Below are 11,562 nucleotides of genomic sequence, written 5' to 3' on the forward strand. Positions count from 1 at the left end.
GGCTATAGGACTGCTTAGTTGTTCCCAATATCCCAGGATATAGTTTCTTCAGAGTAGACAGGGTGCGTAATAAAGGCAGAGGCGGGGGCGTCTGCATATTTGTTAATGATTCAATTAGATCGACGGTTTTGAATTCTATATCAAAAAATATCAGTGTGGGTGCGATTTACCGCCCTATTAACAGTAAAGTCAGTAAATTTGTTGAAGAGCTAAACGATATTCTCGCATGCGTATTCCCTACTGCTGATGAATTGATTTGTCTTGGCGACTTTAATGTCAACTTCTTAAATGCGGGAAATCCAGTTTTAACTTGTACTGATTCATTCGGCTTAGTGCTCATTGAGACTCCTACAAGGGTGATGAAACATAGTTCTTCCTTGTTGGATCCTATATTAATTTCAAATAAAGAGCTGGTTATTAGCAGTGGTGTTGTTAGGACTAACTTGAGCGACCATAGTTTGACCTACTGCGAGGTGAACTTAAAGGTTAACCAAAAGCAGGAAAGAATAGTTGAGATTCGTGATTTCCAAAGTTTTGAGCAAGTTGATTTTCAAAGAGATTTGGAAAACTTAGATTGGAGAAAATTTCTTTATGAACCAGATATAGATAAAAAAGTTGCCATTCTGTCTGAATATATTTTATACTGTTTTGACAAACATGCTCCTCTGAAAAAAATTAAAATAACTAAACCAAGAGCACCGTGGCTTACCCAAAATACTCGTCTCCTAATGAGGGAAAGAGATACCGCCTTACGGAAGTACAAGAAATCACAATCTTCTGAAGATTGGAATTATTATAAGTGTTTGAGAAATACTACGGTTTCCACAGTCAGAGCGGAAAAGAAAGCATACATACAGTCTATTTCGAATGACAATTTGAATTCAAAAAAGCTTTGGTCATGCTTGGGAGATATAGGAGCTAAGCAAAATAATAAATATAAAATTCCTCCAAGTCTAAAAGATCCTAATAAAATATGTTCATTTTTTTCCAATGTAAGTAAGGGTGGGAGAAATAACAACAAGATCATCAAGGCCTATCAAAATCGATTAAGAAACCCTAATCATTCTTTTAAGTTCACCATGATCGATTCAGTCGAACTATCTAAAATTATTCGGGAAATAAAAAGCACGGCACGTGGCATTGATAATATATCAATTTCCATGTTGAAATTCTGTACACCAGTCATTGACAAATACCTCGTTCATTTAATCAACTCATGTATCGAAAAATCTAAATTTCCTAGCGCCTGGAAAACTTCTCTAACTATCCCAGTTCCAAAAAATAGCAATCCGACCTCTCTCAATGATTTAAGGCCAATAAGTTCACTCTGTACATTATCAAAAATCTTCGAAAGAGTAATTTATCAACAACTTATTCGTTATATCAAAGATAATGACTTATTACCTGAAAAACAATCTGGTTTTAGAAGATCTCATAGTTCAGGTACAGCTTTGGCAGATGTAGTAGGGGATATAATATCTTTGAGGGACAAGGGTTTTGCGGTGGCTCTTGTACTTCTAGACTTCAGCAAAGCTTTCGATACTATTGATCATCAACTACTGTTAGCGAAACTAAAATATTATGGTCTGGAAGTGAGCGCGATTGAGGTGTTTCGTGATTACCTCACTGAGAGAAAACAGATAGTGAAGGTGGATGATAAGCTCTCTGACCGGTTTGATATAAGAGCTGGAGTTCCACAGGGCTCAATACTGGGACCTCTTTTGTTTATATTGTATACAGCAGACATTTTCAATACTGTGGAATACTACCAATTACATTGCTTTGCCGACGATACTCAAATTTATTTAGCTTTCAAGCCAACCAACTACTTGAATGCAATGGCTAAGATGAACGCTGATTTACAGAAAGTCTTGAACTGGTCTAGAGAGCATAATTTGGAACTTAATTCTTCTAAGTGTAAATACATGATATTTGGTCCATCAAATTCCCTGAATCTGCTCAATAATTCCTTGAGAATTTGCGTGGGCGACGAAGAACTTGAAAGAGTTGATAATAGTAGGAATTTGGGAGTGATAATAGATAATAAATTGAAATTCACTCTGCACGTCAATAAACTGCTCCAACGATCATTTTTTGCACTAAAGCTACTGTACATCAATAGAAAAGTTCTCGATGCGAATCTTCGCAAGCGCCTATGTGAGAGCCTAGTGCTTTCTAACTTTAACTATGGGATATACGTATAATAATATGGGACTTGTCTCGATAGTTCTGATCGCTCTCGAGTCCAAAAGTTGCAGAATAGATGTTGTCGCTTTGTTCTCAATCTCCCCAAATTCTCGCGCGGTATTTCTGATGATATCAGTCGATTGGGTTGGCTCAACATGGGTAGTAGAACTGAAGCTGGCGTTCTGACACTAACGCATAACATCTTGCTCACCGGCCTACCCGGAAATCTCAGAAAAAATTTAATTATGAGAAATCAACTATCGGGAAACCACCACCTAAGGGATCATGATAATCTTCACCTGCCAAAATATAGTACAACGCTATTTAGAAAATCATTCGTATACAATGCTGTAAAGTTTTATAATAGATTGCCCCTTGATTACAAAAATCTTCCTGTAGCCAGGTTCCGAACTAAAGTCAAATACTTTCTGATGTGTAATAATAGGATCAATAATGGTTAATATTGTTTATAATCTGTTATATGACTTGTGTTGATTCTGTTATTTTGTCCAAATTCTGTAATAAGTATTAACGTATCTTAGTCACACCTGTATTGTACATTCTGAAAATGGATTTTGGTTGTTTTTTAAGTTTTGGAAAATTTATTGTGTATTTTCTATCACTTCAGGGATTAAGTTGAATAGCTTGCTAGACTTCGCCCTGCTGTGATAATGATCTGCAAATAAAGACCAGCTATCTATCTATCTATCTATAACAAAAGTTCCTTTGGAAAACATCTCAAAGTTAACATCCATGAATTTGATAAGGATGAAAATGTGGAAATTCTACACAGCTTAGATAGAGGTAACCTGCTTGACTTGATGGAAATATATGAGATTGCAAAAAGTTTAAAATTATGTCCTAATAAATGCCTTAATACACAAGTCGAATCTCACCTCAGCTATCACCCCATTTTCGAGAGTCTGATATAATATTATTCGTTTTGTATGTTGTTGTTCGGAACGTTGCTGTTGCATATGTCAAATGTCATGTCATTGTTTGATATTCTGTGAATTGTCAATTATATCAGATGTATGACGCTGTCGATGCAATTTATGATTATTGTAGTTGAGAGAGAGATTATTCTGTTAGAATTGGAATTAAACCAGGAAATTTTGTTCAATCCTCAAGATATTGTAAAAAATGAAAAAGACAAAAACTATATGATACTTGATACCTGTATATTTTGACAAGTGAGTCCCCATTTTGTTGTTGCAAGGAGATCACATGTCCATTTCTTTTTTACTTTTTGTAGAGCTCCTGATCATGTAGAGTAGATATTAAATAAAGAGTCCATTAAGTACAAAATAGATTTTATTACATTATAACTGATTTCAGTTGAAAAATATTCATCCAGGTTATAGAAACAATTAAGAAACAAGATTTTGGTTACTTCCTTCTTGAATTTCGATGGATTCAAGGACTTGATCCAGTTGGGGAGATGGTTGAACAGCTTGATCCCCACATATGTTGGAGACCATTCAAATCTAGATGTCTTATAGGTCGAAATACAGATGGTGGAATTGGTTGGAATGCCGTGTGTTGTAGTTATGGAAACAAGAAGTTGTATCCAGCTCCGGCAACTTACTGTGAACAAACAGCAGACAGTTCAAAATATAAATACAAGGCAATGGGAAGATTGTAAGCTTGATGAATATCGGCCTGCATGATTCTCGTGGTCTTAGGTTGAATATAAGTCGAATACACCTTTTTTGTGTTATGAAAATTCTGGTACTCGCTGTTGAATTACCCCATAGGACAACATTATACTTCAAATGGGCAAAATGATCAATATGGTAGTGCTATCTTGAACTGCTGTCAACGTCCACACCCAAAAACTTAACAGTATCAGTTGACTTGAGTTGTCTGTCTTTGTATTCGATAACAAAAGGCACTTGAGTAATAGATTCTCTTGATTAGAAATTAAATATCTCTGTTTTGTTTAGGTTCAACATAAGTGAGTTTCGATAGCACCAATCGAAATATTGATGGATAAGTCTATTGCATTTCGTTTCAAGCTCTTCTTTTGTTCTTCCTGAGACCCCATCGAAGTGTCATCAGCGAAGAGAGTGATAGCGTCGGCCTTAATATAATCAGGAACATCGTTAACGAATAACAACAAAATTAAAGGTCCCAATACAGATCCCTGAGGTAATCCTTAGATAGGGGATAACTTCTCAACCTGCAACTCTTATTCTCAACAAAGATACTGCGGTCAGACAGAAAACTAGAGATCCTTCTCAGAAAAACTCCTCGAAATCCCATATTGCACATTTTATCTTCAATGAAGGAGAACTATAAACAGTCAAATGCTCGTGAAAGATCAAAAAATAAACCGGCAACATAGGGTCCACTATCCAAACTGGCATATATGAACTCCAAAAATTGGCAGACGGCAGTTTGTCTAGATTTACCTCTGCGGATGCCATGCTAGGAGCCTGATATTACACAGAACTTTTCTAGATAATTCGCCATTCTGCCGTAGACAATTTTTTCCATGACTTTAGAGATGACGCTGAGCAGAGAAATAGGGCGATGATTTTCCAAGCATGAGGACTTGTTCTTCTTGAATTCCGGAATTACTTTGGCTATTTTCAATAAGGAGGGAAATTTTCCTGATGTCACCGATAATTTGATCAAATGGGATAAATGTTCCGAAATGGGTGGTGCAATTTCTTTTATAATTTTCACAGAGAAAAGTCAGGATCAGGACTGGCGTTGTTTCATTTATGACATGAAGAACCTCTCCGGGTAAGACAGGATAGAAAAAGAATATATTCTCAGATAAGCCTTGTGTCGTACAGGAATTAGATGTTATATCGGGTTTCCCAATAAGGTCTTGACAACTTTTTTTCAAAATGAAATGCAAACCATTTGAGGTATTTCAAAAACCTTATAATCGGGTTGAAGTACAACCAAAACATTTATGAATGGAACTCTACTTCGTTCATATCACCACCGCGGGCACGTTTGCAGCGGTCGATTCGTTGGACCCAATTTTCGATGACTCGGCCAAAGATTTCAGCCGAAACGGATTCTATTTCGCGTTCAATGTTGGCTCTGAGCTCTTCCAACGTCGTCGGCTTGTTGGCATAGATCAATTACTTAACGTGGCCCCAACTGAAGAATTCTAAAGGCGTTAAATTGATCATCTTGGAGCATCTTTTCCAGAGCCCAATCAAAGAACGTACGTCGCTTCGAATGGTTCATCGGCTTCAATTCTTGAGTTAGCTTGAACTTGTATGGGTGTAAACCAAGATCCTCATGCAAAATTCGCCATAAAGAGGTCTGGGCCATGCCCAACTCTTGAGAACGCCGTGGAATTGACTGATTTGGATCATTTTCTACGGACGTTTCAACGGCAGCGAAATTTTCGACAATTCGATCAACCCGTTGTCTCACTGTCACGGCGACATCACACAACGAATATTTAGACTCAAATTTTTGCACTAAACGTGTTACTGCCTGTCTACTAGGGCAAGAATTACGACCGAAAATCGGGGTTAACGCTCTGAAAGTAGCGGTCACTAACTCCGAATTTCTGTAGTAAATTTTTAAAATTTGCGGACGTTGTTTGTTCTTGTACTTTACCATGATGAAAATGTTAAGTTTACTGAATAAATTGGAAGTAACAGTTCGATGATCACTGAAAGGGTGCGTTTACAAATTGAATTCAAAGTTGTCAAGTCACTATTGGAAAACCCGATATCTCCATAATGTTGCCGTAGGCTTTGAGCACATATAGATGTAAAATATTTTTCAAATTCCTCCGCGACATCCACAGGATCAGGGAGAATGCGACCATAAACATTCAAAACAATATCATTCGAAGAGTTCCTCTTTCGGTCAGTATCTCTATCCACAAGCTTCCAGATTGTTTTGGTTTTGTTGTCTGATGCAGCCAATATTTCATCATAAAATGACAACTTACTTGTCTTGCAGTGACGGCTCGTCAGGGTCGGCAGGGTCGGCCGGGCCGACCCAAAAATTATCGGGAAATAGAAAATAATTCTAGATATTCAATTCATTCAAACTCAATCGGAGTTATCGATTTCGATATCCAAATTCCCTCGGTAATGAATATTTCCACTCAGAACAGGAAAATATAACTTATACCGGCCAATATTTTCTTTCGGACCCACCTAATATTCGATTTCCAAAGCATCCAGCGTTGTTATTCCCTTTCATAAATTGTAACAAACCACAATAGTAAATGGTTACTTTTCGTAACATCACCCCAAACAGGTTATTTCAGAATTGTACGTAACACCGTAACATTAGGTCTGAAATGTAACACAAATGTTACAATTATACAATTGCAACCCCTGGAATGTCACTGAAAGCATCTCATCACGTTAGGTCGGCCAAGAGCCGATGGCGGAACCAGCGCTACCGAGAGCGCTACGTAAAGGAAAAGATACTACGACATATGCCCAGAATACGACCACTCAATAGAACGGCACAACAACTCGATGTAAGGTCGCTTCCCAATACATAGGGTCGGCTGGCCGGTTATCCTATTGCAGAGCGTCAAGCAGCAACTTTTCACAGTTTATTTCAAATATTTGATAATTAAATGAATGGTTAATTTATGTATTTATTTATATTTTTATTAAATTATGAGACATTATGTCTTAATCAGAAAAGAACTTATTTATGCCGTTCGATAGTAGCTATTGATTTTCAGATCATGAAAATATAATTAATATATTCAAATGAATGGTTAATTATGGGATATTACTTCTTAATCAGAAAAGAACTTATTTATGCCGTTCGATAGTAGTTAGGTATTGATTGTCTGATCATGAAAATATAATTAATATATTCCTAACTTTGAAAACATCCTGATTTCAAAAGTTCTGTAATTTCGAGGGAGAAAATTCGCGAGGAAATAAATAATTCTGCGTGCTTTTCTTGGGAAATAGACGAAACAACGGATGTTAAATATTTTTGTCAGATGTCAGTAATTTTCCGCTTCGTTCGAGAAGGTAAAATATCCGAACGATTTTGGGGTTTTTTCGATGTTAGTAAAGGTCGAACCGCGAATGATATTTTCAATACCTTGTTGGACAATTTTAAAGATTTCAATTTAGCGACTAAATTAGTAGGTCAAACATATGACGGGGCAGCTGTGATGGCGGGGGAAATTAATGGGTTACAAGCGCGAATAAAAACAATTGCTCCTCAAGCACTATTCACGCACTGTTATGCACATAAATTGAATTTAGTGTTACAAGATTCGACCAAGAAAATCAATGAGTGTCGCGTGTTTTTTTCGAATCTTTCAGGATTTTCGTCGTTTTTCACTAAATCAAGTAAACGCACTAATATTCTAGACGAAATTTGCAAAAAAAGATTACCCTCTAGCTCGGAAACTCGTTGGAATTTCAAATCTCGCGCTGTAAGAACAATATTCGATAAGAGAGAAGAATTAATTGAAGTTTTTGATCATATCAGCGACAATTTAGAATATTTAGATGAATGGGATGATATTACAATACGTGAAGCTACCGGTCTGAAGAAAATGTTGAATGATTTCGAATTTTTGTTCATTCTCCACTCTTTTAATTTGATTTTTACATACACAGATCCCGTTTTTTCTATAATCCAGCATAAGTTATCAGATATAACTTATTGCAACGCCAGAATCACTTCTTTATTATCGACTCTGAAAAAATTTCGCACAGAAGATAAGTATTTCATTCGCTTATATTCAGAAGTAGAAAAACTCCCAGAAGTAATGCCACCGAGTGCTAGACGTCGAAAACATAAAATAGATTCCGAAATTCAGCTCACGGATAATTCCTCAATGAAACGGCTTTTTTGTGAAATTCTGGATTTAATTATAACTCAAATTGAAATAAGGTTTAAAGACATTTCATCACTTCATTTTTTGGAACTAATGAATTTTAATAAATTTGATATATACGTTCGTAATTTTCTGGAGTGTGGCCGACCCACATCTCGAGGGCACGAGCCGTCACTGTTGTCTTGAGTAATATATTATACTTATTTTTTGCAGATCTGTAGCTATTATACATCTCTATGGATTTCAGGTTCACTCTTAACCAGTGCAAACTTCTAAGATCCTTAGAAGCTTTTGTGATCTGAGGAGTGACCCAACTCTGACGACGACCGGATGGAACACGTCTGATGGGGCAAGATTCGTCAATTAAAGATGTTAGTATCCTAAAAAAAAACCACTGAAGATGGTATCCACATCCAAGCAACGATATACGATGTCAAAGTCAGCGTCATACATCAACAATCGGAGATAATCAAGATTTCCCTCAGACACCACACGAGAGCTTCTTATGGCATAACCATTCGATCTGCTAACACAATTTTTCAATTCAATTACAAGCGTTATGGGTAAATCTGAATCAACAGTTGTGAAGATGTAATCTACCTTAGTTGAACACACTTATTCTTTTCACATACAAGCTAAACATTGAGTCTGGTGATCTTTCAAGCAAAATATACAACCAAAAATATAGATAGAAAGAAAGAGGGAGAGAGAGAACTCGAGAAGGAAAAACAATTTACCACGCTGACAGCCACTTCCAATCAAACCAAATAAATTGAAAATTTCTCTGTTGAGCATGATAAAATTTTGAGTTTTTGTATATATTGAAATTTGAAAAAATTTTTATGGTAACTGTGTGTGAGACTCTTTTTGAAGAATGGATAAGTTAAGCATGAATTTGTCACAAATCTTGTGGGCTTTTCCTTTTCCTCTTGAAAAACAGATTTGTTCTCAAATACCCAGACTAAACACTGATTTATATAGAGATCTCTTACCTTCAGTAACTGAGATTCTCTATACAGATATTCCGTGGGAAACAATCTCAGTTTTCTAAAATTCCGAATATACCCAGAACATTTCAGGTGTCTGTCTCTCTTTGTCCGGAAGTTTAGGGCAAGTACGGACGGACATTCTTGAATTTGACCACGAATTCGTTATTGGTGACTCAAACCTTACCTTTGAGATCATTCCGGAATCGAAATGACAATCAATATGTCGAAATGTTATTGCGATCTGTACTGGGAATAATCACTCAAAAAAAAATAAGCATTCTAGAGGTTCTTATTATTAGAAGGTAATTTTTATTGTCTTTGAAATTACCTATTACTACAAATAAAATTAAAGCTAGCCAAAAGGTTCATTTTCCGTTTCATCACATTTCTATCAATACGTTCAAATATGTACATTCTTCTATCAATTTCATAAGAATCGTATTCAGTGTTTCCACCCAATCCCGTGTGCATAGCTGGGATAATGCAGCACGTTTGATCCCAGAACCTGTCCCGTTAACTGGCTATAATAACCTTGTGGTGGGACATAAAACGAACTAACTCCATTGAATCTCAACGTTGGTATAGCTCGAATCATTGGAAGATGGATATATCCATTGAGTCCAGCTCCGTAAGTCGAGGGAAATGGGCTTCGGTATATTGTAGGCGGTGCTTCCAGATCGTCGATAATCCTTTGAATATTTTGCAATTTGTTGAGGTTTAACGTTGGCACAGCTGATGTTGCATTAACAATGAAGAGAATACAAAAAATTGCCTGCAAAAAATAATAATATCTTTTTCAGGTGATCATAAACTACAAGTTGAAGTGAAGAAATAATTAGGAATTTTTGTCTATATATTCAATTTTATATTATTCAGTGATCACTTGAATCAATTCATCGACCCTATCACAAGGCGGGTAATTTTGTCAACAAATAAATCTCGGGAATGCAACAAACTTCCAAGCAAATCAAAAACTTCTGAACTAAAATACTCAATTATAATATCACAAGAGCAAAGACAACATACACCGATGCACGAGACGTGGTTCGCGAAACATCACTAGAGCGCAGCTCGAGTAAAGAGGTTCGTATAATCCTCAATATTGTCTATCCTCATATATTGTCTATGATCGAGTGGTATTCGTTACGATTATATAACGAATAATTTCAATAATCAATTATTACCAAAGCACTGCATTTTGAAAATTCAATGACATTTCACTGAGCTTGACTCAGTTTTTGGCGAACGTCCAAGAATGTTACTATGAAAATGATCACAATATGGCAGGAGGCGAAACACCAAAACGATTATACCAAGTCGTCAAGTAGTACCGATTACGGATTCTATTGGTTTATCAGAACATGAGTTGTATAATCCTTCTTATCATTAATTGTATAAAAAAAATCGATATAATACCAATCTAGAAGTTTATGTCTATCAGACGTATTGATGATTCAATTATTCATCAAAACACTTCAATATAATGAGTGAATATTCCGCAAAGTATCGCATACTTCGATTTTAGCTGATAAAAGTAAATTCATATGCTGAGAGTCAGAAACACAATTGCAAGAATTTCGCTTCTTTCGAAGGCCAATCAGGTTCTGTTCTGTATTCACTAGTTCTGTTTTTTTTAAACGATTCTCTAACTATGATGTAGCCATAAAATTATATGTGAAATAATTGAACAAATCAATTTCCACCAATCTTTTGATGTTGGCGAAACAATTTTCGCGAACAGTGAAAGATTAGTGGAAATATCATTGTTTCATTATTTTATCTACCTATAATAATGAATTCTCATCAAGTGAGGACGTGATCCATCAAATATCAATCAATGAGATAGATCCGGATTATTGAACATTTTAGGCATAATGTTGGCAAAAAAATACCTTCATAATCATTATATTTTAACTTAAACATCGAAGACCATAATAAATTCAGTTCTATCAGTCGTCAATTCAATATCACACTAGTCCAAATATTGTCCTACTATAGAGATCAATTTATAATTGAGAAACCAATTTTATTGACAACACGCTGTCATGCAAAATTATCGGTAATTTTGATGCACTTGTGCAATTACTTATGAATAAGTAGCTACTGAACAGTAACCACATGTTATGGTGAATAACTTCTGGTGATCCGAATGTAAATAAGTAACATTTTTTAAAATTTAAATTTAAAAAGTAATTTCATGAAATTATCCAATTTAAATTAATGAGTTTAGATTCAGAATATTCAGAATAATTGCATGAATTTCATTCCCTGAAATCTAGGTACCTAATTCCTTCCGCGATAAAATAATAATGAACATAATACTACAAAAAAACAGCAAAAGAATCACGAAATGCAGTATTTTCAATATGTACTGAATGAATAAAAATAAATAGTAAATTCCTATATGATATTATCATATGCATTTGACTTATGGAAAGCCGTACATAGAGATGACAAAAAAAAACCTTCCCAAGGCAAGTTTGAATACAAAAATTCAGAAAGAAAAAAATCTCTTACCTTGATCATCTTGTCTATTCCGTGCTGCTGTCACAAACTTGAATCGAAAGTCGGAGGATC

This window comes from Harmonia axyridis, chromosome 5 (genome assembly GCF_914767665.1).
Source record: "Harmonia axyridis chromosome 5, icHarAxyr1.1, whole genome shotgun sequence".
NCBI classification, from domain to species: domain Eukaryota; kingdom Metazoa; phylum Arthropoda; class Insecta; order Coleoptera; family Coccinellidae; genus Harmonia; species Harmonia axyridis.